A 17,942-nucleotide genomic window follows, 5' to 3' on the forward strand; every position below is an offset into this window, starting at 1 on the left:
TGGTGCTGCCGGCGCTTTTCGCTTCTCCTTTTATTTGTGTAAATTCTGCAGCCAGTCCGCCCCTGAAGCCGAGGCAGTGGGAATTTGCACTGGCCCAGTGCCCTGCCTGACAACAGAGCAGATTAAACAAGGATGAAACAGGAACGTCCTGGTATCTCGCTGCCTATCTGAGATGGGTTTGCTCCACAAGCATTTCTGGCCCCTTCAGCAGCAGCAGCAGCAGCAGCAACTCTGTAGGTGCACAGGGCTCCCTGCTTTGGGTCTCCAGTGCAGAATGACTGGAACAGCCAAAGAACAGCACAAACAACAGCTCCCACTGCCTCCTCTGGGCCCTGTCCTTTTTCAGGCTCCTTTCTTCACGTCCTTCCTTTGTCCTTGGGCTGCTGGTGTCGCATTCCACGTGCTCCTGCTCTGGTATTTCAGCATTTGTGCTCAATATTCAGCAATATTCAGCAATTACAAGATGAACTGGAACTGGGGATCCTCAGGCCAAGGGGAATTTGGCCCTTGCACTTGCATGGGGAAAAGAACATGAGGAGTTGCTTTATTTAGACAGAAATGGAAACAAAGCATGGAACACTTTTCTACCACCACACTGCAACCTGTGATCTCTTCTGAGTTAAAATCTTTGTTGGGATGATGGAGAAGCACTGATGAAGAATGAAACATCCTGAAGAGAAAAGCTCTGTTTGGCAGCTATGATGTGACCACGAGGCTGTTTGGCCCTGGGAGGGCCCTGGCTCTGATTCCCACAGGTTTGCTCTGGTCCAGGTGACCTCTGCAAGTCCAGGACCTGGCTAAGGCTCATTTCAGCCCCTGCTTGACGTTTGCAGGGTGATGCTTCTTCAATAACAGGAACTGGAAGGCAAGGGAGGTCTCTGGATGGGAGCAGGAGCTGCTGCCTTTACTCCCTGTATTTTTCAGCTGGTGGAGGAGACTTTTGAGAGGCTGAGACTTTTCCTCTCCCCTCCCACTCCCCTGCCCTGTTTTGATTATGTGAACCATATGATAAGGAAGAAAAGTGTTCCTATTGTTAATTCAGCCCATTCGTTATCAGTGGCACCATCTCCCTGATGGCTTCATCTGCACGGGAGGAGGGGGGAGCTGCTCTCCCTGCTCTGGTTTTATGGTGAGGGGGTGCTGGGGAGGCTGCAATAATGAATAATGTGCAGATTGTTCCCGGGCTGGGAGTGTTTTATTAAGGCAGGTTTTCTTAGACTGAATGCCCAATCACCACAGAACCATGAAACTCAAATTGCCTCACAGCTCTCTCATGAACATAGTTTTAATCTCATTGACCTGTCGTTATACTACAACACATAAATCCAGATTTGGAGATCTTATGTCCAATCATAAATTGGGCTGGCAGACTTCCGATCAACAGAATAAAACTGTCTCCTGTGAGGGGGGTTTTTTATTCATCAGCGCTGTTCCAGGAGACGGGCTGGGGGTGCAATCAGCTTTTCTTAATAAACTATTCCTTAAAAAAATGGAGGCAAATAAGAAACTCATAATGAAATTCACAGAGAAAAAAAAAATAAAGTGACGTTTAAATAACATTAACATTAGACATAAAGCCAGAATGTGGAAAGCTGTGAGTTAAGGGATGTTAACTCCTGCTAACACCATGGAGAAAAGAGAGGAAAGGAGCAGAGGCTGTGCAGTGCCAGGCAGGCAGACAGCTTTGGCCATAACTCTGTGTTTTTAGGGCAGGCACGTATGTGACAAGGTCAGAGAATTCCTTCCTCTTTCCTTGTGTCTTTGTGTTCTTTTACTTATGTGAATAAGCCAGAGGAAATCTGATTTCTCCCTTCCTCTTGTTCTGCTGTGTTTGATCTGCGTTCAGCAGTGGATGTGGATCTGGTGTTTCAGTGGGAATTTGGATGTGGAGGGAGGCTTTGCTGTGCTGGTACCAGGTGTGGGTGCTCCTGCAGAAGGGTTTCCCTGAGCAGTGGAAGTTTACAGCCACAAAATCCTGCTCAGGATGTCCAGCAGGGCCCCTGTGGGTGCTGGCATTGCACAGGGACAGTTCCTGTTGTCCCCAGTAGAGATGTGGCATCTGAAATGATGAGCACAGGTGGGAGAACTGGCTGTGAAGAGATGGGCACCCTCTGTCTCCTCTGTGTGGCTTCAGCTGGGGCACACTGCTCTGAAATCCCTCCCTAAAGACAAAGAACAGCTCAAAATCTGTATTCCTCAAACCGTGGAAACCTTTTCCCAACCTTTCCAGAAGAGTCTGTGGTGGAAGAGGCTTGTTTCAGGAGTGTCCCTGGCTCTTCATGGAGTGCAGGCAGGTGGGAGCAGCTCTAGAACCCAGAGTGATTGTATTAATACTTCTGGCAACTGTGCCTCCCTTGCCCTGCACGCCTGGGCTCATGTCCTGGGATGTTCTGCTGCTCTCAGAGAGCCTCTGCTCATGTCCTGGGAGAGCCTCTGCTCATGCTCTGGGATGTTCTGCTGCTCTCAGAGAGCCTCTGCTCATGTCCTGGGATGTTCTGCTGCTCTCAGAGAGCCTCTGCTCATGTCCTGGGATGTTCTGCTGCTCTCAGAGAGCCTCTGCTCATGTCCTGGGATGTTCTGCTGCTCTCAGAGAGCCTCTGCTCATGCTCTGGGATGTTCTGCTGCTCTCAGAGAGCCTCTGCTCATGCTCTGGGATGTTCTGCTGCTCTCAGAGAGCCTCTGCTCATGCCCTGGGATGTTCTGCTGCTCTCAGAGAGCCTCTGCTCATGCTCTGGGATGTTCTGCTGCTCTCAGAGAGGCCCAGCAAGGCAGCAAACCTGGCTTTGGACAGAGGTGCAGCTCCAGCCCAGTGACTGCAGGTGGCCCTGGCTGGGTTCTGCTCCCACCTCGTGCCTGGCACAGCTCAGCAGCAGCCACAGGAGGAGATGAGGCACTCTGGACTCTTTGCCCCGGGGTTTTCTGTCCTCACAGTCATTTTCTGAAGGCCCTGTTTCCCTGTCTTGGAAGGCTCTGGGCTGGATGGACCCCTATCCTGCACAGCCAATTACAGAGCAGAATTTATTGGGCTTTGTCCCGGAGCACGTTCTGTGCTGGGGGTGGGGGAGGAAGGAAACCCATGGCAACTGGAAATGTGAGTGTGAGGATTAGAAGCCCCCATAAATATACCTGACTTTGCCATCTCTTTTAATTAAATGCAAGCCATGAAACACGGGCAGGGAGTGCGCTGGTGACAGGGTGCAGCAGAGCTCAGAGACAGCAGCAAGAGTGAGTGGGGAGTGCCAGCCTGGCCTGGGGCTCAGAGCAGAGCCAGGAGGGTTAAAGCTGCGGGGCTGATTTAGAGCAGGCAGGCAAAGGGAACCCTGCACTCAGTTATTAATGTTTCCTGTTTTATCTTCTCATCTTCACGGCTTTAATTGTAAATTATCCAGCACGCTGCACTTCTCTGCTGTGTTTCCTTCTCCCAGCCCAGGGAGGTGGTAAAGGAGAAACTGCTGATGCTAACAAGGAAAAGGGGGGCTAGGAAGGGTCTGTCCCCTCTGAGCTTTGCCTCAGGGCTCTGCAGCTCTGAATTGTGATGCTCTTTGGGCTTTTTGCTGTGATTCACGCCTCCTGCCTGCAGGATGATGGGCCAGAACTGGGCTGCTGTGAGCAGCGGTGCTCGGCTTCCCTCCAGGGCTGGTGTCTGAGAGCCCAGGATGAGGCACTGTGTTCATTCAGCCCTGATGGAAACAGCTTCCTCCTTTTCCCCCCTTCCACAGATTCAGGCATTTTCCCTTTCCCAGCTCAGTTTCTCCCCCTGTGCTCCTGTGGGGCTCCTGTGTGCAGGAAATAAAGCCCATGGTTCAGCACCATCCATCTAATATCTTCTGACTGCCTTTAATCATAACATTTTCCATTTAATTGGGAAGGCAGGCACACTTTGCATATTAATACAGCACAGCCTGCACCTCCTGAGCACTGCAGCCGTGGCTGGGATGTGTCCCACCATGGCTGGGATGTTCCACCAAGGCTGGGATGTTCCACCATGGCTGGAATGTGTTTCAACATGGCTGGGATGTGTTCCACCAAGGCTGGGATGTTCCACCATGGCTGGGATGTGTTTCTGTGTTCCACCATGGCTGGGATGTGTTCCACCATGGCTGGGATGTTCCACCATGGCTGGGATGTGTTCCACCATTCCACCATGGCTGGGATGTGTTCCACCATGGCTGGGATGTTCCACCATGGCTGGGATGTGTTCCACCATGGCTGGGATGTTCCACCAAGGCTGGGATGTTCCACCATGGCTGGGATGTGTTTCACCATGGCTGGGATGTGTTTCACCATGGCTGGGATGTTCCACCAAGGCTGGGATGTTCCACCAAGGCTGGGATGTTCCACCATGGCTGGAATGTTCTACCATGGCTGAGATGTTCCACCAAGGCTGGGATGTTTCACCATGGCTGGGATGTGTTCCACCATGGCTGGGATGTTTCACCATGGCTGGGATGTTCCACCATGGCTGGGATGTGTTCCACCATGGCTGGGATGTTCCACCATGGCTGGGATGTGTTCCACCATGGCTGGGATGTTCCACCATGGCTGGGATGTTCCACCATGGCTGGGATGTTCCACCATGGCTGGGATGTGTTCCACCATGGCTGGGATGTGTTTCACCAAGGCTGGAATGTTCCACCATGACTGGGATGTGTTTCACCATGGCTGGGATGTGTTTCACCATGGCTGGGATGTGTTCCACCATGGCTGGAATGTTCCACCATGGCTGGGATGTGTTTCATCATGACTGGGATGTGTTTCACCATGGTTGGGATGTATTTCTGTGTTTCACCATGGCTGGGATGTTCCACCAAGGCTGGGCACCTGCTGGGCTCCTTGAGCAGATCTATCAATGAAATTCAAGTTGACAACCACAACAAATTCCCCTTCCAAAAAGTGCATTTGTATGGATTGTTCCCATGTAGAGAACTGCTCTGCAGCCAGTGCCCCTGTGCCTCAGTGTTGTGTCCAGCTCTGCCTCAGATCCCAAAGGGAAAAAGGTCATCTTTCCTTGAGGAACTGCTGGCTGAGGAGCACATTCCCCTTGTGTCATCCATCATCCATCCATCATCCATCATCCATCCATCATCCATCATCCATCATCCATCCATCATCCATCATCCATTCCCCCATCATCCATCCATCATCCATCCATCATCCATCATCCATCCATCCATCCATCCATCCATCCATCCATCCATCCATCCATCATCCATCATCCATCCATCCATCATCCATCCATCATCCATCCATCATCCATCATCCATCCATCCATCATCCATCCATCATCCATCATCCATCCATCCATCCATCCATCCATCCATCCATCCATCCATCCATCCATCATCCATCATCCATCCATCCATCATCCATCCATCCATCATCCATCCATCATCCATCCATCATCCATCCATCCATCATCCATCCATCCATCCATCCATCCATCCATCCATCCATCCATCCATCCATCATCCATCATCCATCCATCCATCCATCCATCCATCCATCATCCATCATCCATCATCCATCCATCCATCATCCATCATCCATCCATCCATCATCCATCCATCCATCCATCCATCCATCCATCCATCCATCCATCCATCATCCATCATCCATCCATCCATCCATCCATCCATCATCCATCCATCCATCCTCCATCATCAATTCTTTCTTTTCTTGGCTTCACCCTTGCACTCTGAGTGAAACCAGTGTTTGTCTTGATGTCGCTGTGGCTTCCATGACTTGTGGATCAGAATTGCTTTGGCACAGGTATTTTGGGGTTGATTTGGAAGAGGTCTCTGTAGCTCTTTAGGTCAAGAAAAGCTTTTTAGGATCACACACACCTTGAGGCACCATGGGCAGCTGGGGCTGATTCCTGGCACCAGGAGATGATCGTGTGTCCTGTCCCCAGGGACAGCACAGCTGCAGCTGTGCCACAGAGCTCTGCAAGGGGGGCAGTAGATGATGTTCTGGTTCTAAAAATTGGTCTGATGTTTTCCATAGCTCTGAAAATGCGGCTCAAAAAGAACAAAATAGAGATCTGCTGCAAGGATTTTCCTTCCTGATCTGTCCCTGTTCCTGCAGTGTCAGGAGTCCTCGTCATTCCTGTTTTTCTGGTCTAGTAAGAGCTCTGTCATTGCATCTGTGGCTTGACCTACAGTTCCCTGCAGACTTCATAATTACAGCCTTCTTCAAAACAGACATCACTTACCATGCCAGGAATTGTCACAGTGTGGCGAAGTAGATCAAAATCCATTAGGGAACAAGAGGTGGCCAGATTAATTTCCACCTGAAATTTCAATTAAGCTTTTCAGGGTAGAATTAGCGTGTAAGCCAAGCCTAGACATGATGACTCTGGGGTTTGAATTTTAGAATTGGTCTGGTAGGGAGAAACAGAGTTTTCTCTCGAGCCTGTGGCACTGCTGCCGACAGCTGAGTGGGGCTGTGCATGGCCCTAAATATTTCAGAGGTTGAAAGCCACAAATATATAGAGGTTCTCCTCATGTTAATGTGTCTGATGGGTTTAAAAGCCCGAGATCCCACTGGAAACAAGTCAGAACAGATCCTTCGGGCACTGTTGTTTCAACTGGAGCCCCGGTGCTTTCTGTGCCTGTGGACAGGCAGTGAAGTTCCCTGAGGAAATTTTGCTGCACATGGAGCTGATGAATGTCTGGGTCCCTGGAGGATCCAGGAGGATGTGCTGGGGCTCAGGGGATGGATTTGTGCATTGCTGGGCCCTTTTCAGACTCTCTGGCTAATGATTTTGGAGACATCTCCTGCAGAGGAGCCCGGGCTCACCTGGTGCTGCTCTGTTGTGGGGGAAGGACCGGGAGTGAAGCCGCTCCGATCATCGCGGCTGTCCCAGACAAACCCAGCAGGGCTGCTGCCACTGCAGAGTGTACAAACCAGCTCTGAAAGGATCCTGCCTGCTGGAAATGCTGCCTGGCTCTGGTTTGCTGTTATTTCTGAAGCACCAGGCCTGGTTGTTACTGCAGGAAAGTCACAGGAACGTGGAGAAGTTTCTCATTCTCAGTGGACAGAAGAGAAGGAAGCTTTGTAGAGTTTGCATTTTTTTCTTTCGTAACTTACAGCAAGACTATGAGTTAACCCCTCCCAAAAAGCACAAGAGGGAGGTTTTGAATCAATTTTTTTTTTTAATTTGGCAGAATGTCCCCAACTTCTGGCACCTGCAGGGCACATTTTCCCAACATCTCCTTCCACACGGGTCAGTGTGTGCGTATAAAATCACATCAGTGCATCTCCCACGTGCACACAGATCCAAACAAACTTTGTGTATCTGCATGTCTGTGCATCTCACACGCACTCAGGTCCCAGGGACAGCCTTGGGAGTCCCCAGAGGACACTTCTCTTGCATTTATGTTGTGTCACCCTCATTTCTGATCGCACACTCAAAGGCACTGCCCTCTGCCTGGCTCTCCTCAGCCCTGGATCTATTTCCTTTTATTATCCTGGCAGGAGCCGAGCTTCATTAGGGGAGTGGAGTCTCTAACAAGGATGGGGAATGGCAACAACAAAAGGATGCAGCAACATAAAGTTATGTCAAAAAACCTTCACAAGAAAAACGGCTGACATTAGAAACAGGGGACATTAAAAATTCAACAGGGTTGGGAGGGGGGCAGGACTGGGGAGAGAGAAACAAATAAATACCCAGGCTTTAAACTAATAAATCCTTTTATTTGGGAAATGCATCAAACCCTGCATGCTATTAGAACTGGTTTTATTTCTATTATTGTTAATAACAATGATAAATACATTTTTTTCTGGGGTCTCAGTGTGGGCTATCAGCATTTTAAATACACATTTAACCAGGGAGGCAATCTTCCCCTTGTGCTGTTTCTGCTGCTGATGTTCAGTGCCTGGGAAGCTGTTTCCTCCTGCCCAAAATGGAACTGCCTAACTCAGCCAGCAGATAATTTTGGATGGATCTTGACCAGTAGCCCAAATTTAGTCAGGTCTGTAAAGTTACAGCAACCCACCCCCCCTGTTCTTTGGGTAATCAGATATCCTGGACTCTCATCATCCCTGAGCTTTTCTAGTCAAGCTCTTGTGGAGAATCTGTCGACCCAAACACATAAAACCCCTCAAATTTAGACTGATCTTCAGGCAGGGGATAAATCCATTTGTGTGAGGAGCTGAGCAGGCCAGATCTCTCTGGGAGGAGGAGGAGGATGTGGACTTGGATTTCTGTGCTCTCCAGGCACTGGGGATTGACTTCAGCTGCTCTTTGCATCCAGCCCCAAAGATCTCAACCCAGGATTTATTTTCCTCCCTCGCTGCACATTGACAAACACATCTGTAAGAGGGCTAATCCAGGGCTGCAATCAGCAGAACTGGGAATTAGAACTTCCACTTCACCCCCTGCGTTGGAGGGATGCAGCAGTGGGGGACAGGGAGCAATGTTCCCATCACCTGAGACAGGCAGGACGTGGTGGGGAGCCTTTGTGTGCAGGCAGGCCCGGGAGCTGGGGGGTTAAACTCCCACTGTGATTCCTTCTGGGACCCTCTGAGCACTGAAATTCCTGCACATGGTTATTCCCTGCCTTTCCATGTGCAGCAGGGCAGGGAGTGCAGGGAAGGAAGGTGCTGCAGGGTGTTAGGATCAATGTGTTGATGGTGACAGCCACCTCTCCTGTCTGTGTTTGCACAGCTCTGTGTGTGTGTGTGTGTGTGCAGGCTCTCTCACACAATTCTCCCCTTAATATTATTCATCCTTATTACGTATCATTATTCTTTATTATGATTTATATGCCATGCCATGGCTTTATTATGATTTATACCCCCATCCCCAGAAGAGCTTATGGAAGGCATCACACAGCAAAAAGACAGCAGCCCTGTTCAGGGGAAGAAACATGGCTTTCTCCCCGAGCAGCAGCTCTAATGCTCCTTCTCAGCCATTAAGAACCTCATTCCTGGGCTTCCACAAAAGGATTTGGGTGTAGTTGTACCAAGGCTTCAAGTCAAGCTTTTATCTAAACTCCCACTCTCCAATTTCTTTGCTGCTGTCCTTCCTTTTCCTGCATCTTCTAGGTCCTCATGTTCATCTTGCCTATTAAAAGAGATTAATTTCATGATTGCCCTTGAAGCAATCTTTGTTCTGTTTGGGGAGGAACTTCCTTGGCTGCTTTAGAGCAGCTTCACTCAGTGCTACTCTTAAAATCAGTCACAACTGAGGGACATTTCCAAACTCACAACAAGAGTGGGAGCTTTTCACCTGGGTCCTCGTGTGTAAATAACAATGATCAAGTGCAAAATGCTTTCTGAGTTGCCAGTGATGTTTCAGTGTTTGCCTGGAGGAACCTCAGGCTCTAAGTGACAGGTCTTGAGCCAAAAGGTCCTGTTTTGGTAACAGAATAACTCAGCTGGAAGAAGGAACCTGCTCTGCAGGTTAAGGGCAGAATCTTCAAAGAAATGTAAAGGAGGCTGAAGCTCATTCCCCCCAAATCCCATCCTCTGCCACACTCCCCACAACCTCCTCCTCTCTCTCATCCACCCCTGTGCTTTGAGGGCTTTTCCCCAGAGGCACATGGGGAATGGAAAGCTGCTGGAAAACAGGGATTTCCCGGAGCTGATGCTGTTCGTGGCAAGGAGGGTCAGGGTTTGGGAGTTATGGGAAACCCATGGCAACCATAAAAACAGCCCCACCCCATCCTCCCACTCCTGCATGGGCAGGGTTTGGATGCTGGTGATGGACACAGCCAGGGATCATCTCCACTGGGGAAATGGGTCTGAGCAGGGAGAAGTTTGTGGGAACTTCCTGGGGTTGGGAATGCAGCAGTGAGAGGGGTGAAGTGTGGGTTGATGTCAGGACAGCTCAGTTTTCCGTGGGCTGTGCAGTGTGAGGAGGCTCCAGCCCCCTTTGCTGGGTGTTCAGCTCTGGGTGTGCAGCCAGTGGAGCCCCCGGGATGGAGCAGAGCCAGTGAACCAAAACCTTCCAACCCAACCCCTTCCCCTGTGGCAGAGCAAAGGAAACAAACTCTGAGCTTAGGTTTCGGCACCGAGGCTGGGGCTTTTGATCTGGCATCCAGTTTGGATGGCAGAAGTTTCCAAAGCTGGCCCAGAGCGACCCCGATCCTGTTTGAAACATTGGCAAAGCTCACGTGGGATCCAGTAATGCAAAAAAAGAGCAGAGTCTGGGAGTGCAGCAGCTGTGGGGGACAGGGGCTGTCTCTGCTCCTGTGCACAGCCTGGGACAATCTGGGACTGGGTGGAAGAGCAATGCAAATGATAAATAATGTCTGGGGAGCTGATCAGGGCTTGGGCAAGCACACACAGGTGCTCCCTGTCTGTGTGTGTGAATAAGTGTCAGAGTCAGGGAGCAGCAAATAGTTAATCACAATAAATAGCCACATTGTCTTCCCTTTTCCTGAGGAGCTGGTCGAGCATCCAGCTATTTTATTTATTTATTAAATATTGCTGGAGATAGTTCAGCAGCAGGGGAGTGCTGCTCTGTCTCCCAGACGATGACTGCCATCAGGCTGGAGGAATCAGTCATTTCTGGCAAGAAAAAAGCCCCTCTTTGGTGGGTTAATGATGCAGGGTAAATCCTGACAGTGGCCAGTGGTCTGAGCACACGAGACATGACCTGAGGGAATCATAGATTCTGGGGGGGCTGTTGCTGCTGCTCCTCTGTAATGGGATTGCTGCTTTATAATGGCTTCAACTTCTTCTCCTTTCCCCCCTTTATCATTATTGACCAAGGAGCACCAGTAAGGCTGGAGAATAAATAGTTCCCTGATGGTTAACAACAGGCCCTCCACCAATTGGAATTCAAGCTGTGCTCCCTGTTATATTCTTTATAATCACACTTTATTGCATGGGGCGGAAAATAAAGCATCTCTCTCTCCATCCCCCCCTTTCCCTCCTCACCACCCCTGGGAAATTGGGTGCAGCCTTCTCCTGGAGCAGGTGAGAGGAGGCTCCGGGGCTGAGCACCCGCCAGCGGCACAGAAGGGAGGGAAGGAACATCCCAACATCCCCCCAGCAGGAACATCCCAACATCCCCCCCAGCAGGAACATCCCAACATCCCCCCAGCAGGAACATCCCAACATCCCCCCCAGCAGGAACATCCCAACATCCCCCCCAGCAGGAACATCCCAACATCCCCCCATCCCTGCATCCCCGCCCCTCTGCGGGACGGTCCCGCTCGCTCCCCGTGCCCCGGCCCGAGGCGAGATCCCGCTCTGTGTGGGGGGGGGGGGCCGCACTCCCTGCATCCCCATCCCTTCCTGTATCCCCATCCCTATTCCTATCCCCTCCCTGAACCCCCATCCCCTCCCTGGACCCAATCCCCTCCCTACATCCCCACGCTCTCCGTACATCCCCATTCCCACCGCTGTCCCCATCTCCATCCCCTCCCTGCATCCCCATCCCCGTCCCCATCCCCGCCCGCCTCCCCCGGCCCCGCCCGGCCCCGCGGCCGCCCCCGCTGCCGCCACCCCCGGCGGCGCGGCCGGACGGGCCCGGCTGGCTCCGCCGCCCCCCGCCTGGGGCCGGCCCGGGGCTGGCTCCAGGCTCCCGGGGGCGGGAGGTGATGATTTTCCAGTGGGTATTTGTCAGGTCAGAGTCTGCGCCGCCCGCCGGGCTCCGCGCCGCGCTCCCCGGGTTATTTATTACCTCTCTCCCCGGCGGCAGCGCTGCGGCTCCGGGGCCGCTGCCAGCAACCCGCGGCGGCGGCCGGGGGGACCGGCCGGGGGGTTCCCGAGCAGCGACGGGCGGGCAGCGCTGCTCCGAGCCTGGCAGGACCGCTTCGAGCCTGGCAGGACCGCTCCGAGCCTGGCAGGACCGCTCCGAGCCTGGCAGGACCGCTTCGAGCCTGGCAGGACCGCTCCGAGCCCGGCTGTGCTGTACCGAGCCTGGCAGGACCGCTCCGAGCCCGGCTGTGATGTACCGAGCCTGGCAGGACCGCTCCGAGCCCGGCTGTGCTGTACCGAGCCCGGCTGTGCTGTACCGAGCCTGGCAGGACCGCTCCGAGCCCGGCTGTGCTGTACCGAGCCCGGCTGTGCTGTACCGAGCCCGGCTGTGCCGCTCCGAGCCCGGCTGTGCTGTACCGAGCCCGGCTGTGCCGTACCGAGCCCGGCTGTGCCGCTCCGAGCCCGGCTGTGCCGTACCGAGCCCGGCTGTGATGTACCGAGCCCGGCTGTGATGTACCGAGCCCGGCTGGGCTGTACCGAGCCCGGCTGGGCTGTACCGAGCCCGGCTGTGCCGTACCGAGCCCGGCTGTGCTGTACCGAGCCCGGCTGTGCCACTCCGAGCCCGGCTGTGCTGTACCGAGCCCGGCTGTGCTGTACCGAGCCCGGCTGTGCTGTACCGAGCCCGGCTGTGCTGTACCGAGCCCGGCTGTGCCGTACCGAGCCCGGCTGTGCTGTACCGAGCCCGGCTGTGCCACTCCGAGCCCGGCTGTGCTGTACCGAGCCTGGCAGGACCGCTCCGAGCCCGGCTGTGCCCCCTCCGAGCCCGGCTGTGCTGTACCGAGCCCGGCTGTGCCTCGTCTCTGTCCCCCGCTCGGCACCGGCCCGCGGTTCTCCCGCTGTCCCGGAGCATTCCCGGGGCACTCGCTGCTCGGAAAGGGACACGCAGCAGGGAAAAGGCTTTTCTGCAGTCTGATGTTTAAAAGCTCCTCAGCTAAGTTAGGGGAAATGGGAGTTTGATGCATCTCTGATTGTGATTTGTTTCGGTGGTGCTGGAGACAGCGTTCCAGCGGAGCATCCCAGTGCGGATCGCTGAGCTGAGACTCCTGACGCCCTAAAAAGCTTCAGCCCTTCCTTAATGACGAGCTCTGTCGAGCAGAGGAAATGTGGGTTTGCAGACTCGGAGGGAGCCGTGCCTTGGCGAGGCTGGCAGAGCCTGCACTCACGGGCACCGGGGGCTCTCGGTTCTCAAGCTGGATTGCAGCACAGTGGGGCTCATACCTGAGATCAGGTGGAAAAGTGAGCCACTCATGCCTGGGACAGCCTTTGGACAGCTCTGGGGTGTGTGCTTGTCAGCTTGGGCTCCAGAAGTGCCCAGCCTGGGCTGGCCAGTGGGGTCAGAGCTGTGGCATCCTGCCAGCCACACTGGTCCCGATGAAAAATGACTCAAAATCCACGGGGCAGCACTGTTACACGATTTACATTTATTACATTTTTGTTGAGTCACCGCATGCAAAGTTGGATTTTTAGATAAAACTGAATGCAATCCCCAGGCTGACCTTATCTGCTGTCACCGACTGTGTTGTGTTCCTAGGATACCTCTAATCCAAGGATTTCCTAGTGCTTTCCAGACGTTCATTAACATTTCAGCCTTATTTCAGCTCGCCTGATTCCTTGCATGCAAATTCCTTGTGAGCCAAATCAGTTTGGTTCCCTTGGCAGTAGCCAGGTCCTCCCATGGATTTTTGTCCCTGGGATTGGGACATGAGCCTGCTCCAGGTATTGGGACAGGAACACCAGGACGTCAGGGCAAGGCCTGATTTGTTGGCTGACTTGTCACAGGGAAATTCCCCCATTTGTAGGGAATTTTCATGGCATGTGGGCCCTCCAGGCCAGGGTTTCCTTTCTGCACCTCCTGGCCTGGTCTGTCCCTTGGATGGAGGAGAGTTCCTGGCTGCTGCTCTCCCTGGAAAGCACAGGCACTTAACCCTGATCCTGTGAGACACCTCCAGGGTCCCCACAGGTGACAGACAGGCCACCCCCATTCCTTCTGCAAAAACAAGCAACTCATAATTCAGCCTCGCTCCTGACAGCTGATCCCCCTCATTGCTAAGGTGCCTTTCGGACTTGAAATTTCTGTGCTGCTTGCAGGGTTTTCCCCAGGTGAAAAAGATGGGAACACCTCTCCCATCCTGATCAGAGCTCCTTGGACACAAGGGAGAACAGGCAGCAGGGGAAATATTGTTTAGTTATTGTTTAGCTGTATATTGTTTATGATTTCTCACTTGGTGTCCCCTGCTAGTCTCCATGTGCTGGTTCCCCAGAGCTCCTGAACTCTTTGCTCTCTCCCTCCTGCCACTCCCAAGCAGTGAAACCTCACCCCAAAAAGCTGAGGGATCACTTGGGGCTGGGTCAGGGCGGCTGCTGGTGCAGGAGAGACACGAGGAGGGGACCAGGGGCTCCCGAGCTGCACAAGCAGAGGGAGCTGGGAACCGCTAACGAGGGAGAGGTGCTCAGCAGCACTAATTATCCCACGCTCCTGCTTATCCTGGAACTCTCCCTTTGATCCTCCTGCATTTCATCTGATAATTGGAGGGGGGTTCCAGGGCTTGCTGCTGAGGGGTTTTGGGAGCTGAGGGAAGGAGGTGTCTTGAAACAAGGGACAATTCCAGGGGTATTTCCAGTGCTCTGCCAAAGGAATGCTTGGGACACCACTCACCTTCCTGTCCTTGTTGAGGTACTGCTAAGATTTATTCATGTTGTCTCTTGAATGGCCTCTTCTTTGTCACGTACATCCTTATGGTTTCCCGTTTTTACTCAAATTTCATGGGGAACGGAGCTAAATGTTTATTTCCTCCCGCTCTGAAGAGGCTGGAATTGGATTATATTTGTGTCTCATTGCTGCAGTCCTGTATGACCATTCCAATAAATAGATTTACTGATTTAGGTGCATTTTGTGGTAGCTTCTGCAGCTGCAAGTCTGAAGACAGCTCCAAGAACATCCACGGAAAGGGAATTTTGACTCCTGAAGGCTGATAGCTGCAGAGGGAAAGAAGAGCTGCATTCACCCAGGAATGTGGCAGAGAGGAGCCTGTGCCCCACCATCCCCAGGTCCTCAAGAGGTACAACAGGAGCACAGAGTGCCTTTGTTCCCTCTGAAATGTTGTGTTTCCTCCTGAGATAAAGATTAAAGTCCTTCCCAAAGGAATCCCAAACCCAGTGTCTCTGGAAGTGCCAATATCCCCAACCCTCAACCCTGGGCCCAACACTCTGGAATTCCAGTTCAGGGCTGGTGGGATGATCTCCAGCTGGTTCCCACTGCAGGCTCTGTGAATGTCCCACAGGCCCCACACTCCTGGGCTTGCTGGATGTGAGACAGAGAGCAAACTGGGAGGAATTTCAGGTATGTATGGCTGAAAGCTCAGCAGGCACATTGCTGGGCTGATCTCCATAACCAAGGACAGATTCTCTGTTGTTTTTGGAGGTGAAATTTGGGACTGGTTTTATGGGGGTATTTTGGAAGAATGGGAGGCTCAGCTCAGAATAACGGGGATATAACATCCCTAAGCAAATCCATCTTCCTGGGTTTGTACCTGAACTTCTCAAAGTTGAAAAGTGTCACATTAATTTCATAAAGAGAGAAATAAATGGCATAATTTGCATTAGTGCATTTGAAAGTACAAATGTGATTAATGTTATGTATAAAATGACATGGCTGCACATGGCCAGTGTGTGTGTGTGTGTGTTTGTGGGCACGTGTGTGCAAACACAGATCTCTCCTAAGAAACACAACACATTTGTGCTTCTCTGAAGGTTAAGCCAGACTGGGACTTGATTTCCATATTCACTCAGCAAGAACTGATCCAGTCCTTGGAGTTCTAACAGAAATACTGAATGGATTGGAACACCAGGCATTCTTGCAGTCAAATACAGAGAATTCCCTGGTGAGTTATGCTGGGGCTGTTCTCTTGGGTATCAGCAGGAGGCAGGGGGAGAATCCTGTACTCAATAATTCATGGATCCATAAAGATTTTTTTTGAGCAAGCAATAATTCTTTGGAAATTAAGGCTAATTAAAAGCAATACCATCCTTACAAATGCACTCAGTTACTTGGTTAGGACAATTTTATATTTGCTTCCTGTGCTGCTCCCATGTGCACCCTAATCAGTGTTTCACTGTAATTGTGAGTAGAGACCATAGCAGAGAGACAGACTCCTGAAAAACTGGATTGTAATAGACTTGAGGGTCTCCTGGATATTTACAGTGCATTAGGCTTTTTTATTTTGGGTCAGTGCAGCTTTAACCCCTGAGCAGTGGTTTATGGCTGATGGGTGCAGAGCGTGGGTGAGAAGTGGCTGCTGCTTGCTGGACTTAAAAGGAACAACAGGAACTTTAAAAGATCTCTTTCCTCTGCTCCTCATCCTCAGTGACTGGCCCCACCTTCCTCCCCAGCCTTTCCCAGGTAATCAGGAAGGAAATGTGTGCTGGAACCCAGGGGTGCCATGTCTGGATAGAGCACTTTTGGCTAAAGGAGGATGTGTGACAAACAAAATCCTTCTCTCCTGCTGTGAACAAAACAGTGGTGTGTATTTTCCAGAGAGTTTAGACAATAATTTTAGGCATCAGACATTAAAATTACTCATAAACAGCTTGCTCTGGCATTTCTGCCTTTGCTGTGTGTGCTGTGTTACTGCTCACAATTCCCTGGTTTTGCTCAGTGATTGAGTTACTGAACTTGAGAGAAACAGAGCTCTGGAAATTTGTAGAAAGGGATGGAAATGCCTCAGGAGTTTTAGAGAGATGTTTGCTCCCAGGCTGAAGAGTGAAGCACCTGAATCCCCCAGGTGCTGCTGCAGTCCCCCAGCGAAGCAAAGCAGGCAGGGACAGAGGCTGGAATTCCTGACTCCACATGCAGAGAAGATCCTGTTTGGAAGTCTGACAAGAAATAAAACCCAGTGGTAACCAGCTGCAGCAGCAGCTTTTCTGTCCACACTGTATTGGCTGTCAAGGAGCAGAGAAGTTGCTCCTCTTCTGAGAAACTCAGATCAACATGAGAAGATCCAAATATGCAAATGCCTATTTACATGTTTTTTGAAATTCCCATTGTTTTGTTTTGGTTATCCCTTCCTTATCTCTTATCTAAGTTTCTGTTTGATTAAAGCCCTGTGTTGCAGTGTAGTCATAGCAACAGGTTTATATCAAGTAGTCTGTTTTTATGGGATTGTGGGATTTAAAAGAAAACTGAACCAAACAAGAGGAGCCCTCGTGTGATCCTGCCCCAGGACCTCAGAGTGACAGAGCTGAGTGAGGAGCAAGAACAAAGTTCTTGGAGTGTGTTTGTGACTCCACTGCTCATGCCTGGGACTGTTTGTGGGGATATTTCTGGGTGTGTTTTGTTCAAATATAACAGATGTGTAGAAGGGATCACGTTCTGGTCACTGTGATGCTGGAATTGCCTTCCTGAACTCACATCATCCACGAAAGAGCTGCAGGGCAAGCCCAGCACCACGAGCTGCAGAGAGAATTGCCCACAGAAACACAGGTTCCAGTTGGGGAGCTCCTGTGGGCTGTCCCCTCAGAGTCCCAGAGGGAATTCAGTCAGATTTGCTGTGTGTGACACTGCAGGACAGCCCTGAGCAGCCCTGTGTGCACACCCAGCTCCTCAGTGCTGGAACAAGAATTGCTGGGATAAATTCCTGCAGGGATTTGCACCCTGCTGGGGTGCAGCTCTGGGCTGGAGAGGAGCTGGCTGCTGATCCCAGGGCAGGGACTCCACTGCACCCCTTTCTAGAAAGGAGGAGAATCAGAGCAACACAAAACCTCTCTGCAGAGACACTTGGTGATTTAAAGACTTCAGAAGATGTTGGCTCTAATTAACTTGTTAGGAGCTGGGAGCCAGCTCAGGGAAGCACTTCAGCACCTCCTAAATTGGTCAAGACAGGTTCTACCGAGTCCTTAATTTGATCTTCCTAGTGTGTATTAAAAGCAGTCACACCTTGACTACACCAGACTGTTCTGGCACATCACTCCCAAAGGGCTCCTGAAAAAGGTTCATCTCTCTCACCCCAAAAAGCTGCTCTGTGCACTCATGTTTGTGTTCACCTGTGAATTCCAGGAGTCACCTGTGGCTTATTTTTCATGGCCCTGTTTGATGCCAGGAGGGCATATCTCATGTTACCTGCTTTTCAAGGGTCCCTAATTTCTGCTTGCTGTGAGCTGGCCGTGGATTCCAGGCAGGCACACATTCCTGGACAGTCAGGTCCTCGCTGTGTCCATTCTTTCCATGGCTGTAG

General features: G+C 51.7%; 1 long non-coding RNA gene across 1 annotated transcript in view; it reads left to right on the forward strand.

The window, feature by feature from the left end:
* The window catches only part of LOC131587292 (uncharacterized), a 54,894-nt gene extending 39,988 nt beyond the window's left edge, over nt 1-14,906 (forward strand). Inside the window, exon 3 of the long non-coding RNA XR_009279334.1 lies at nt 14,613-14,906. This is a non-coding gene — a long non-coding RNA (uncharacterized LOC131587292). The remainder of the gene's footprint in view (nt 1-14,612) is intronic.
* Nucleotides 14,907-17,942: the final 3,036 nt, after the last annotated feature.

The sequence above is a fragment of the Poecile atricapillus genome, chromosome 22 (genome assembly GCF_030490865.1).
Source record: "Poecile atricapillus isolate bPoeAtr1 chromosome 22, bPoeAtr1.hap1, whole genome shotgun sequence".
Taxonomy (NCBI): domain Eukaryota; kingdom Metazoa; phylum Chordata; class Aves; order Passeriformes; family Paridae; genus Poecile; species Poecile atricapillus.